Below are 12,577 nucleotides of genomic sequence, written 5' to 3'. Positions count from 1 at the left end.
GAACTCTGAAAAGCCATAAGCCCTATTAGAAGAAAAATAGTAATTATAAGAGGAATTCTTGGTGACACAGATTCCCATCTAATAATACTTAACACGCAACATCTGATGGACGAGATAGAGCCACATGGAAAAAAATAATTAGTAATAATTCGTGATGACACGGAATGAATTACTGTTCATTACGGTAATTGTTCAACAGTATATTTCTCGGATAAGTTTGAAACTTCGGTCATTGTATTGTAATCACATTCTGGTGAGCATTAAAAATATTTTTTTTTTTCAAATAGTCTTCATGTAGACTGATTGTGAGAAAAAAAATCGTTGTGACAACTTAATTTGATATTTTTATTACTTGATCTAACGCCCGCTTGCGATAAATAACGAGTGAAACCAAATCTTTTGTTCGTAGAACTCGAAACATTTGTTTATTTCTACTTAATTCACATACACTTTTATGATATATTTATTTGAATGTAAAGAACTGAACTGAAGTACCTAAACGGTTTTGTTGAGAATGATTAATATTTTGTAAATCGAATCATAGTGGTAAGTTCAATATAACCCAAAATTTGTTGAAACGTATTATTATATTAGCCAACATGATTTGAGGAAAATAACAACTTTAACTAAATCTTATCGATGAAGAACCAAATCAATTGTCTATACAAATGTCTACCTCGAAAGCGAGTTCAGTATATTTTATGTATAATTTAGTTAAACGGATTTGCTTATTTCTTAACTAATCAACTGAATTTCTGCCTGATCAAATAGTTGATTTTCTTTATTTCAATTGTTGGTACGTCACTGGATCGACGATCAAACCTCATGAAGCACGAGGGAGTTTTATTGAAGTGAAATTTTGATGGGCTGTCTCGAACAGCAATGATCGAGAAGAAAAATGAAATTTTTTCGGTTATCCGAGAATCCCAATTCTCCATCTTCGAGTGGAATCTCTCTAAAAATTAAACTTTTTTTTCTGATTTGACATTTGTTTTTTTTTCCAATAATATTATAGAACCGCCATGACGGCAAACAAAAAACGTAACAAAAAACGTAAGTTCAACGGCCTGTATGGTTGTTATGGTTTGATCAACAATTCTGCTACTTTTCGAAACTTCGAAATTCCTGATCATTCATCAACATCTTATGATACAATTTTTCAAATTGTTTTGTTTCTTGAAGGTCAGACGATGTGTACCGCTAGTATGTCGTAAGCGTCGCGTTTTCGAGGTCGTTTTTTCGGTGTGTCACCTCGTTGGAGAACTCTTCGACGGAAATAATTGATGGCATGATAGCAAGGTGGAAATACAAATTGTCAGTGACACGACATAAACACTTTCTCGCTGTCTGTTACAGCATCGAGTTACATAGTCACGAATAAATTTCTTTGAGAGAAAGTGAAGAGACTATATTGGTGAAGAATTTATTCGACCTGGAATCCCAAAAAGATGGCTGAGTTTCTCACGAAATCAAGTTTCCTATACGATTGACGAAGTGAAATATAAGAAAATGAAAAATACAGGGATTTGAAATAGCAGGTTGCTCGGGAGTTATGAACACCGCTAGAATTGTTCGAAACTTGACAAGTGCTTTTCTTGAGAGGTGAGCATCGAGTGGCCTGATATTCAGAAGTAGCGGCAGCATGGCCCAATGTAGGTCAGCTGACTTGGCTTGGTGACACGAAACAATGCGGATATCCTCGAGACGAGCAAGCAAGAGGCACCTCACTTTAGCAAACCGTGTACTCTTGCGTATCTGCTAGCCACACGAGAAAGAAGCCTGAACAGTGATATTGACAAGAGTAAACCACGATAAGGCGACCCAAGCCTAGAAAACACTCCTGTCATCATAGGCACCCTTTGCCCCACTCTTTCGGCTCGTCACCACAGAAGCCACATGACACCTGCAACTGCCTTTGATCGACCGAAGCCAACATTATATGCGCATGTTTTTCAACCTTATACTAACCAACGAAAGGCTGACATTCGATGTCATGAAATATCAATGAAGCACCGCGCATTCATAAAATGCAGTTGGAAGTTCACACGAATCCAAAGGAAAATTGAAAATGGCAACTTTTCGAATTGGAATTTGAAAATATGCTAGAAATATACAGCGTGCATCTATTCTTGGAATTATTATAGGATCTACGGTCTAGTTGTCGAGAAAATAATTAACGAAAATCATTTTTTGAAGGGTTTTGGCACGAAGGCTCTTTGGGCAGGCACACTTCCTGTGCGACGATTTGGATTTTATAAAATAGGATCCTCCCAACTTTGAAGAGCCAAAAACGAGAACAAATAAATAAAATGTTTTTAGATATCAATGATGTCTTGAGAAGGCTTTGTTACCGGTGAAAATCACTTGGGAATGGAAAAAGAAAAACACTTATTTGAGATCAACGAGTAATAACGACATAAACGGTGGAAGGTTTGACAACACCGTGAGCCAGCTGGTTTAAAATATAGTTTAAAATAAAATAAAAAAAATATATATATAAAAAATAAAAAATACGCATACGCGTATAAATGGAAAATGGCTATTGTCACATTTTGCTTGACGATTTTACTACAAAACTATTTTAATCGGTATCATAATATTAAAAATTTATCAACCTCAACAAATAAGTTACCCATAATTTTAATAATTGCGAGAATAAATTTTAATCGTTTCTTTGATCATGAAAAAAGCAAAGAAGTTCAGTTGCTTTTTTCAATCACAAGTAACGCATGATCTTCCTTGATCGACCAATCTCACGGAATTGATTGGAGAAAATATTCGAGTCATTAGATTATGACGACGACGACGACGACGACGACGACGATGATACTCGTGGTGCTTGCAGGCAACACGCAAATTTAAAATAACATCTAAATAATAGGACTATTATCAGTCTGTTATCTCGGTTTACGCGCTAATGATGACAATGAAAATGGCTAAAGTACTCCAAGATAAGTAACCATGAGAATAAAGAAGTAAAGTATTTCGTAATATTGGAAAATACATGGTTTTACGAGCTTCGATCGAAAAAACTTCCACTTTACTTAACGAGACTTTTTCTTTTTCTTTTTTTTTTTAACAGTGTATACACCTACATGATAGAACACAGCAGGTGAACGAGGGAGTATAATATAGTGCAAAGTCTTCCATGTACATAAGGAGTGCCAGTCGAGTCAGCCTGTTCTCCTTATCCCTTTAATCTCGACGGCCCTTTGTTTTCTACAATGGTATTCTCACGATCTTATACGTCCTTGGTAATACTAGCAGACTCTTATAGCTTCGTAAACGCTAACTATACTTATACGAAGTGTGTAAGCTTATTACTGTTTTTTTTTACATCCCCTTTGCTTCTATCCGTTAACCGTCTCCTCGTCACGCCTTAACTTCAGCCATTTTTTAACATTCTTTCGCGCGATACCAGCGGCAGCGTCTATACACGTTGTATACCGCTTCTGTACAGCCAGTAGATGTATATGTTCTCAGTGGTTTGTAAAAATATGATCCTTCCAGCTTTCGTAATCTATTCAAAGGAAACGCCTTCGTCACCAACGCCCATGATCCGCAGCTTCACTCTTATTATCCTGCCCCTAACTTTTTCTTAAGTTTTTCAATCTTTCGTTAAAGGAATCTGTTCGAATGAATTCAAGTGTATTTGCAAATATTCGACCTCATTATTTCGCAAGAATTGAAATTCACTAGGACCCTTGAGGCGAGGGAGTACCAGGTCGATATCACATCGCATGTCACCCCGTCTTCGTCGTCGTATGCGAAACTTTTCTCAGTGGAGTTCACGCCTACGTGAGATCACATTTTTGGAGCGAATCCAAAATTTCGTAGACGAGCAAAAAGGCACGTCGTGCTTCAGCCATTGCCAAAAATTCGTTTCAAGGGCCACCGGACTTTCCTCCAATGTCTTTATTTTAGAATTCTTAACTGCGCACACATCAGCTAAGTCGCGTGCACCTTTATTCTCCTGAAGCCGCTGTGAACTCATCAGTCCTTTTTTCCTCCGGTCTAATTCCGTGACCCCTCATTTTCTTTCCTTCCGCTACTGAATGGCTGTACGTACGACTGCATTTTTTCTGTTCTGCTAAGCAAAACGCATCGCGGTAGACAGACAAAAGACCTCTTGACCGCGAGCAGGAGGTCATCGAGAGCTCTCTCAAAAGAGTACCTGGCAAAGCAAGAAAAATATAGGGTAATGGGTGTACGGGAAAGGGACATTGGCCATCAAGGTCTTGGCTGAGTTTACGCTGCGCTGCTCAATTATAATGGCGAATTGCTTTATTAACTCTTGTATATGCGATACGTCATCTGAGCCCAGTGTCACTGTTTTGTGAGACTTCTCAGAACGACTGTTTCGGTAAGCGTTAAGCATTATCTTGCACGTCGTGCACCAATGAGATCCCAAGGCATTAGCAATGACATATTTTTTCCCATCAAGGAATCGCGCTTGTACAGTGGTGAACACTCGTTGAGTTTATTTTGCTTGGTCAATGTTGAGCGGACGACGACTCACGATGCCGGAGAGAACGTTAAAAATTTGGTCATGGTTGTATACGCTATACATAATGGAATCGACAATTGCATGTAGGTCTCTTACGACTCCCGTCGTAATGTCGTTTGCCACTCGCAATGATGACTACTTGCTCGACGTAACGCGAGTACAATACACCAAAGAAAATACGGACACCGAAGATTTGTCTTTGTGCGAATAGGAAGCTTTGGTGTTAGACTTTTCCACTTTGACTGAGTTATGTATACACAGTCGTATTGCTTATATACTCCGAGAGTTATATAAACGTTTTAGCTTTGCTTGGACTGCATTGAATGAAACAATCGATTACTCAGACTTTGTTTAATTGAACTCGTCGAGCTTGAAGGAGGATACTGGTTCGATAGGAGATGAACTCCTTTTCTATAAATAGCGGCGGTGGAAGCAGAATGTTTTTTTAAATTTTATTCTTGAACGATATCCATTTGACGACCTTTCGACGAATTCAGCTATTTAAGCAGTTAGATTTTCTTTGCATTTCAAATATTCGCCTCGTACGAATATAATTTTGTAATCAGCGATTCGCCACTCGATGACATACATTTTCTCGTATTCTTCGTTAATATTTAAGGTGAACGTACGTTATCATAAATCCTCTAGTCCCTCCCTACTAAGGAATAAATTGATAGTTTTTAACAATTCACCGCGCAATCTACTGATCACTCGTCGTGGGTGTGTGATTGAACGTTTTGTCGTTCACAGACGTCACGCAAAGGATCGTAGACTTCTCAACAGCCAGGATAATATGTACTACTGTGAGTTTATAAGTGTACACGATCGACCTCAAGTGTATTTGCGTTCTCGTCGTCAACGAGAACTGCGATCAATATTCCATTAATCGATCGCTCGAATAAAACTCACAAGTGCTTATGGATTTAACATGTACGTTGAGGCGAAGTTACATGTGTGGAGGAAAATAAGTGTTACGACTTCGCACATCTAACAGTAGTTCAAGGTTCTCGTTGGAAAAGTTGGTCGCCGACGCGATGAAACGACGACTGGAGGTTCGCTCGAAACATTCGTTGATTTTAAACCTGCAGATATGCTACTTGATAAAACATTAAATTTACCGCAATGGGCATAGTTCACTGACATTCATGCATGATTGATGTGGGAGTTTGGCTAGTTCCAATGGTACGCTGTCGCTATTTCTCAAATGGATAGCTGACTGAGTAGTGCTCGTCTCGATGCTGGCTCATTGATCGCCGAATATAACCAACAGGAAAAACAGTTTTCTACTATATCGCCGGGATTTTTCAGTTACCTTGTGCCTCGGAAAAATGCGACGCAGTATTTGAGAGCTCTCCAGCAACGTCGGAAGTATGAAGTGAAGAAAAAGTGGAGTCGAATCGCTGGGATAGGATCGCAGGAAGTCTAAAGTCGTCACGTGTGTTCTCGACGGACGAAAGTCATGAATTCTCGATTTCGGAGCGTCCTTCGTTCGTGTCACCATCGCCATCGCCATCAATCAGAAACTCAACGAACACGCTACATTCTTCAACAGAAGAATCATTTTTTGAAAGTGAAATAAGTTGATCGCATGATAGCCTGCGATAAGTCGGTAGAGAAAATCGGCTTTAATGATTCGCGTGAAAGGGAAGCTCGCTTTGGCTGTGCCCCACCTTGGCTCGTCGAATTTCATACCATAATACTTACTTAGAACGAAATGGGAGAGCCCGAAGCCTAGTGTCTCTATATCCATGCGATTTTCAGCGTGCCAATTTTTCACGTTATTTCATTACGCAGAAAATGAATGAAAAAAGCAAACAGAGAACGAATGCTTGACGTTGAAGCGTTTAAATAATTACAAACTTCAAAGAAAATAACATTGAATGACGTTACTCTTCAACAACGAAACCGGTATGAGTAATGACAAGTCAGCGAATGTGTTTTGTAAACGATACATCATCAGAATTAGAATTACTGACGATTAATACAATTTCCAATACAATAGAAACCGTAAAAACTTCGTATTCATTCACTCTTCAATGTGCACCAGAGACCACACTCCACAACTGTCGTATTAAGGGTGAATGATACAAAAGTCGAAATAATTAGAAATTGATCAAATTTGGTGATAATGTTCTTCAACATCAAGTGCGAAAACACAAATTTTTTCAAAATTTTCTTCTTTTTAGTTATCGAGTAATTACGCATTAAAGCAGATTTCTTATGCCTGGAATGTATACCTATATATATGGAAACGCTATGCTTATACACGTGAACTTTAGTGATCAATTACTGGATAACTGTACAGAAGAAAAATCTTAAAAAATTTGTATTGTCAAATTTGGCACTAAAGAATGTGTTCACCAAATTTTATAAAATTCTGATCATTTTGAATTTTTTTATGTTTTTAGCATGGTTTAGCATGGCAACATTGTATCGCCTGTGCAATATATCCTTAAACCTAATTTGATGAATTTATAACGTAAACAAATCGATTTCCAGTGAATTCGGTTCAGCTGAAAAGGCCTGTCGATTATAATTGATTCGACTATTCCACAACGGTACTAAAATGCCAACCAATTGTCTCGAACTTTGCAACAACCATCGAAACGGCGATTGCCGTAATGCGGAATCCTTCCGTGTTGTAATAGTCATTGTTCGATTCATGATCTCCTCATCGCGTTCATCTGTAATCTAGTTTCGTGAAAAAAAATAGATGACGATGATAAATATATAGCTGAACAGATAATGCAACCCCGCTAACGCCGGTTAATTGTACATCTGCATTTTGCCTTTAGATGTATAAGCAAATATTATGCGTGTTCGTACATATACACATTCACACGTAAGTGAACCGGACACAAGCATTCGAGCTAGGCTTGCGGTGCGCTGTGCTCCGCGGGCGGGAATTAGCAAGATCGCCGGATGCGGCAGTGCGTTAAGCCGCAATCGCGGGACGCTCGTCGTAGCTCCTCGCGCCCTGTTTGCACTCGTATACGCATACCTGAATACGAAGACACGTGCACATACACATATTAACAGGCTGCGGTCAATCAAAAGAGCGTGAATTGCACAAATTACAGCGCAATATTACTCGACTTGCGTCCTTTTGTCACGATCATCGGTGTGTACATCAGCGCTCGTGTATCTCCTCGTATATCAATCTATGTACGTGGAGTATACAACATATACAAGGCAGAACGAGCGCATTGCTGTATCCGGTATTTCGTGAGAAGTGGTAAGCGTGGAATGAGCTGGTGTATGCTCCGGCGTTTGAAAATGGGTGGTTTCGCCCCGGGAGTTCGGGAATGTTGTATCGGTGCGCGCTATGCTTAAAGTATGTGGGGCACTTTCAAGCACGTACGTATATAGTTACGTGAGGAAGAGAATAGTTCATTCCGCTTTGAGCTTTTTTCTTCCTTTTCCTCGTAGCGGCTCTTCAAAAGATTTTATTTTTATTTTGTTTTTCCAACTTGGGGAGATTACTGGCCGGGAATCGGATCAAAAGAAGTGATAGAGTCGGCGGAGGATCGTGTTTAGTCCGGTAGTGTTCGGTGGACTACGGCGAATAGAACTTTGACCATTTATCAAATTTTGAGAAAGTGCGCCTCTCAGCCAGCGTATTATACAAGGATCCACGAGAAGGAATAGGAAATGAGCCAACCTTGTTACCGGAAGAGATATTATTCGAATGATCAGTGTGAAAAACAGAAGGTTGAAGCCGAGATATGGAGAAAGTTTGGAAGAAACACTTCCAAAAGCCAGACTCAAATAATTGGGTGGGAGCGTTCGGCTATTCGAAAAAAAGAGAAATTTTAAAACAACGAGATTCCGAACCCATTTGAAGACGTTTGTCGGGGGTTCATGAAAGTCGGAACACACGGGTGTTAACGAAGCTGCGACTAAGTCTGAAAAAGTAATCGTTAGCGTAGGAGTAAAAAAATGAATGAAAGAATAGAATAAATTTGTACAAATGAGCTTCGATTCTGAGATTATCTGAAACAAAACCAGAATACTTGAGAAGTTATAAAACGAAAGATTCAACTTGAAAAAACAGAGTTAAATTCGCGCATTAAATTTAATCTAAAATATATAATGAGATAAAAAAGAGTCGAGGCTCGAAAACAAAGATGCTGAACGCAATGGGGCAACGTCGTTTTAAAAGCGTGGAGAAAGAAACAAAAGAAGAGATGAAGAGAAAAAGAAATAAGAAAAGGAAAAAAAAGAATGAACAGAATTCTATGCACCGATGAGTGTGCCAGCTGGGCAGGTGCGCGCAACTACCGTAAACAATACGCAAACCCGACGTCGTCTCATAGTCTGTGCTGGAAAGTGACGCGTACATATACATTGCATCACACACTTTCGTTTATACTGTTATTATACTTGAGACGAGCTTTTACGGTTATTTTCAATAATCGAGACATTATTGCGCCGTGAATTGTATGCAAGGGATATGAATAAAGAAAACAACGTAAATGTTTGGAGAAAAACGTGGTCAAAGGATAAAACTAATCTGGGTAATAAGCATCATTACAATAGTTTTACTTAAATCCAATAATTCAATGGTATTTAAACGCTATTGGCAGCTAAAAGCCAAAAATTTATATCACATCTGATGCAGTGCATTTATGTGCATCTCCATTACATTTGGACAATGAAAAGTCTAAAAGAAGAAATTTCGAAAACGAGCACAGATCCTTTCGCCTTTATCAAAGTGCATATGGGAAAACACATACTCATGAAAGTACACGTTGGTGTGAAATACGCGAACATCTCTTTGAAGCTCCAGCGAGCTTGCTATTCACGAATGAACCGCAACTCCAGATGCTGATCCATATACATGTCCCATACAAAAAGTGACATGGGCTCAATGGAAAGTAGCAAGCCACAGGGTAAATCTCCCTTCTGGACGGACATATCCATCGGAATATCTACGATAATGACAGTGTATGCGGAATAAAGCAGAGAAAATTTTGAGGACAGTTTGTACCGGTGAATTTATCCCGAGCTGTTTATATGGCCTTTCTGACTCTGAGTAAAGTTTTTGAAATGAGATGGAATATCAAAATACTCTGCGGAAGTGATCATACATGGCTGCATTTTAAATATTGATCAATACAAAGGAAAAGAGATGTTTCATAGCTGAACATTTTGAAAAAAAGTAAGCATGCTTTGCAAATAGAAATTATCTGAGACATAACATGTGAAAAAATGTTGATATTCAATGAACTACTAAAGCAATGCTCGAATCGTAACGCGCATGTAAGAAAATATTCTGAAAAAAAGGTGACACGCATATTCATTTATTTTCCGCTTTCGTGACGGTAAATTATCCGCTGTATGCGTACCTAATCTCAGATTCGAAACATATGAAGAGGAAAGATACAGGAAAAAAATGGGAAATAAAAAATGACTCCCTGTAGCGGCGCATGAGCCGTTATTGCGTTAGAATTCTCACAGACTATGCGGATATGCGCGCGTAGTTCATCAAACTCAAGACAGCACATACCATTATTAGGGGCTAATTCGTTTTGAACATAATTCATTCCTTCTTTAGATCATTAATTCGTGTAAGAAACTCATCTAAAACATGATTTCAAGAATGTAAATTGAAAATCATTCTCAGAAAGCTTCAAATATGGCTTCATAGATTATCATCAGTCCGTGGAAAAAATAAACGATAAAAAAATATTCGTTCGCAGCTTTCATTCGAAATATCTGGTAAAAAAAATCGTTTCAAATTGTAGAATTATAGTTTCCACAGAAACGCAGATTCTGGGGTAAAGAATCACCTGGAAAGCGGAATGGTACGCTAAACACGCTTATGGCAATTTTTCATTGGTCGTTTAATTCGCAATTATGGGGGAGCAAGCAATTCCGAAGTGTGGGAATAATTTCGTAAAACTATGGAACTTCGACACAATGCACACTGATTTGATGCTTTCATACTCGTGAAAAACGCATAGTAAGGATTAAATGCGTATACACACGATACGAAAAAACGGCTGACTGCAGCACCGTATACAGGCTTTTTCAAAGCCTCCGGATATAGGTATTCACGTTGCTAAAAGAACGCAAGGAACGAGATGAATAACCGACGTCAGCGAATTGTAACTGAGATAGAAAAGAAAGAGAGGAAGAACGAAACGACAAGGGAAAAGGCATCGGTGTATTTATCACAGAAAACGCGAGGCAAGCAGGAGTGGGTGCAGGACAGGATTGAGCAATGTACCCTCCAGGCTCTTGGGGATATTTCAAACTCAGCCCCATCGCCTTAAATTAAACAGAAAAAGAAAAAAAACGTACCAACATTTCAGCTGAAATTGTGCTGGAGCATATTTTTCTAGAGCGATCGAGCTTTTTTCATGATTTTTTTCTTTTTTGTCCGCGCAGGCATTTTCGAACGATTAATGCTCGTTCTCTCCAACGTTAATTCAAGCTTAGACCCAGTTCATTCTACGTTGTAACCGTGTGAAAAAATTCAACTCAACTTAAACCACGTCGGAGTAAACGGTTTCATGAGACTGCCAAAATTATTTCACAGATTGACAATAAAGAAATTTCTGGATGGAAGGAATCTTTTTAAAGTATACATTCCAACTGAGAAACATTCCAAGGCATGGCGCCAAATTCGGCTGAATTAGGTTAGCAATACAGTCTATCAAAGGGTATTTTCATAACAAGGTTTCTCAAATCTCACGGTAAATAAAATCAATTATTATTCGCTCACGACATTTTATCTCGTTATGTGGTAGACAGTATTGAATGTTACCCATTTCTCGACATCGAAAATATGTGTATTTCATATGCAATGGGAGTTCCTACTGGGTGCAGAAAAGAGCGGTGCGATTCGAATGCATTGAGCCATGGAATCGTACGACTATAATATGTCAATGTATAGCGGTCGATCGATCTTGTTGGCTCGTCGTCGAATCTCTATCGCCCCGCTTTGTCACTTTCTTCATTTGCGTTTATTTTACTGTTTTCTATTTGATCCTGAATTTCGTTGAAGTTAATTCCTTCAATTTTTTTACTTTTTTCTTAATCATTCGAGCAGCGTTTAAAGTCACTCATTTTTGCCTTCATAAATGCACGCGGAGGAGACGTTTTTTTAAATGAACTCACCCACACATCGATCAAGTCTGATTTCGATGTCATTGGATTACTCTCTTTCCCTATTGCAAAGTTTCTAATTTTTCGAAAAAAATAAACACCTAAAATTTTAAGAATTTTATGAGTTCTCAACTATTTTCTTTAGAAAATTATTTGTTGAATGAAAATCTGTAATGTGAAGTAAGAGAATAAAGTTTCATGAAGATAATTCGCCGGGATTATTTCATCGGGAATCGTAGTGATTACGTTTTTAACGTTGCGTTAAAAAAGTGTTCATTCGAAGCTTTCTGTAATGGAGTAAAAGTAGCAAGATAATTAGGTCTCAATTTTCTTAGCTATCTCACATACGACACGCAAATGTTTCCTGAGTTAATTTTTTTTTTTTTCAAGCTGTATATATATATATATTCAGTTGTTAAGTAGGAGGAACGACAAGAAAACGCACGCTCCCAGTCCGTTTTGTTGACTAGAGGGAAAAGTCTACGTGACAAAAAGGAAAAACGAAAGAAACACAAGGAAGGAAAAACGAGGGAAACCCGTTTAGTGAACCCTTCACGCGATGTATCCCTAGCTCCCTTCCTCATACACGCACTCTCCATCTCCCTCCCTACGATTTCATAATGATGGATAATTGCGTGAAATAAATGTTGAACCGGTGTGTGGCGAGGAATCTTGCAACCGACGTGATCTTTTTCGCATCTAACCGTGTAGGGATATGATGCATAGTTGATAATATGCACTTCATGTGGTAGCTATAACATACTGGATGTTTCATGGAGATGCTGGTTTTTCAAGCTCTGTTCTTCTCATCGATCTGAACTGTTCATTCCATCGTGGATTTAACAATGATTGACTCAAATTATTAGATATTCCATTAATACGACAACGTTCATGAGGTAAAAGTGATTCATGTTGGGGATATGAATGATTGGAATATCATAGAGATTTAAAGTAAAT

At 38.5% G+C, this 12,577-nt stretch overlaps 1 protein-coding gene across 2 annotated transcripts in view; it reads right to left on the bottom strand.

Annotated features, from left to right (window-relative positions):
- Positions 1-12,577, bottom strand: part of Mgat2 (alpha-1,6-mannosyl-glycoprotein 2-beta-N-acetylglucosaminyltransferase) — a 42,750-nt gene that overhangs the window by 28,960 nt on the left and 1,213 nt on the right. The gene's annotated exons all lie outside the window — the stretch shown is intronic.

The sequence above is a fragment of the Venturia canescens genome, chromosome 1, assembly GCF_019457755.1.
Source record: "Venturia canescens isolate UGA chromosome 1, ASM1945775v1, whole genome shotgun sequence".
NCBI classification, from domain to species: Eukaryota; Metazoa; Arthropoda; class Insecta; order Hymenoptera; family Ichneumonidae; genus Venturia; species Venturia canescens.
The sequence above is the reverse complement of the archived record's forward strand: the minus strand, read 5'-3'. Positions and strand labels throughout refer to the sequence as shown.